The 1,984-nt window shown below is 43.5% G+C and overlaps 1 pseudogene; it reads left to right on the forward strand.

The window, feature by feature from the left end:
- The first annotated feature begins 1,547 nt into the window (after positions 1-1,547).
- Positions 1,548-1,666, forward strand: LOC120615480 (uncharacterized; annotated as a pseudogene).
- The last annotated feature ends 318 nt before the right edge of the window (positions 1,667-1,984 follow it).

The following is a 1,984-nucleotide window of genomic DNA, read 5'->3' on the forward strand; positions in this document are numbered from 1 at the left end:
TTACTCTCCCAGATCCCACTCCGCTGCACAGCTGCTGTGCACTGTGCCCTCTCCAAGTGTCAGCTGCCACCGACTCCAGCGACCCCTTTCGCCCCCTGCCCACTCAGGCCTGGACGTGGTCACAGCTCCCACCACACTGCGCCCCGCGGGTTCCCCAGACCCCTGCCCACACCTCTGTGAGTAACTCCTCTACAGCTTCAAACGGGCGCTCTGAAGAGATGCTTCGATGTATCTGGGTCTTGCAGAAGTGAGGCCAAACCGACTTCTTTTTCACTAACTCTCTTTGAGTGGGTCAATGTAAAGGAAAATAGAAGAATGTTATCTGTACGCATCTGTGTGAACTTTTTAAAAACCCTCCAAATAGTCACAAATGTCCAGTAGTATAAGGATTGTAGTAATACCAAATAGGAAAAATAAAGCCAGTGGTTCTATTTGTTTTAAAACAGAGAAAACATAGAATGGTGTATCGTATACCTATCACAGAAAATTCATACAATTCTAGTTTACATATACCTATGATTCCCAAGCATCTATCTAGGGCTTGGTTGCTATATCGAGGTTGAAAAATAATTTTGGAGAAACCAAACATGCAAAGACATAAAACTCGCTAATCTACAAATGCATAATGTGAAAAATAATTTTAGATATAAAATTTAATACTCATTGCTGCCTGAGACTGGCTGTGAGGAGCCTCTATTAGCTCAGTCTTGGAATTCAGATGGAATCTCGACCAGACTTCCTGCTATTCCCACCAGCGCAAACGTAATTACGCATGTATGTGGATTAAACAGAAAATAACTATTTTAGCTGGATGCAAGAATCTATAGCTACTCCTGGCCGAGAAATCATGAACGCACCTAGAAAGACCAACAAACATTCATCGTTACGTGATCCTGAAGGTTTTAAGTGAAAATTCAAGAAATTGGGGTCATCTGCCTTTCTCAAAGTTTATGAATTTAGATACATGCACTAATGCAGACGCAAAGTGAAGTTGTTTTTGTTAGTAAACAAGATAATATATCACGAGAGTGGTCCCCGAATGCATCTGGAGTCGGTCTTTATAAATTAAGTTTAGATTTATGTGCACCTTTAACTCATTACTCTCGATATTGTCAACTCGTTGGGCTATTGTAAATCCTGGCACTCGCCAGCACAAAGCAATATGCATACAGCGCTGTACGATGGTGAATTATAAAGCGGTTGTCACCAGTCACTTTCCCATACAAAATGAGAATCGATAAATCAGGAATGAGGTAGCCCGAAGCAGTAGTGAGATTCACTTTCACAAGCCATGGAATCGCTAAAGTAAAACAGACGATAACAAATGCTGACGAAAATGTGGAGAAATCGGGACCCTCAGACGTTGTTGGCGGGATTCTGAAATGGGGCAAATACCTTGGAAACGGGCTTCCCCAGAGTTATCATCAGACCCGGGGAGCGATTCCACTCCTAAGTCAAGAGAAATAAAAACATATGTCCATGCAAATTCTTTTCTATGCATGCTCACAGAATCTTGTATGTGCATACTCATAGCTAAAAATTTATAGGTCTGTGGCAATGCCGCCCTGAACGAGCCCGATCCCGTCTGATCTCGGAAGCTAAGCAGGGTCGGGACTGATTAGTACTTGGATGGGAGACCACCTAGGAAGACCAGGTACTGTAAGTGTAAAAACAAAACAAAACATAATAGCTAAAAAATAGGAAAAAAACAAATGTCCATCAGCGAAAGAATGAATAAATAAAATGTACGTTATACAATGAAATATTATTTGACCACAAAAAGAGCGAAGCCCTGACACTCGTCACAACACGGAGACCTTGAACACAGGACGCTCAGCGACAGAAGCCGGACGCAGAGGCCACACAGTGCGTGACTCCATGTATGTGCCATGTCCAGACTGGGCACGTCCACGGAGACAGGAAGCGGGTTAGTGGCTGCCGGAGGCTGGGGGGCGGGGAGGGAGTGACTGCTAATAGATTTCTT

The sequence above is a fragment of the Pteropus medius genome, unplaced genomic scaffold (assembly GCF_902729225.1).
Source record: "Pteropus medius unplaced genomic scaffold, Ma_sr-lr_union100, whole genome shotgun sequence".
Classification (NCBI taxonomy): domain Eukaryota; kingdom Metazoa; phylum Chordata; class Mammalia; order Chiroptera; family Pteropodidae; genus Pteropus; species Pteropus medius.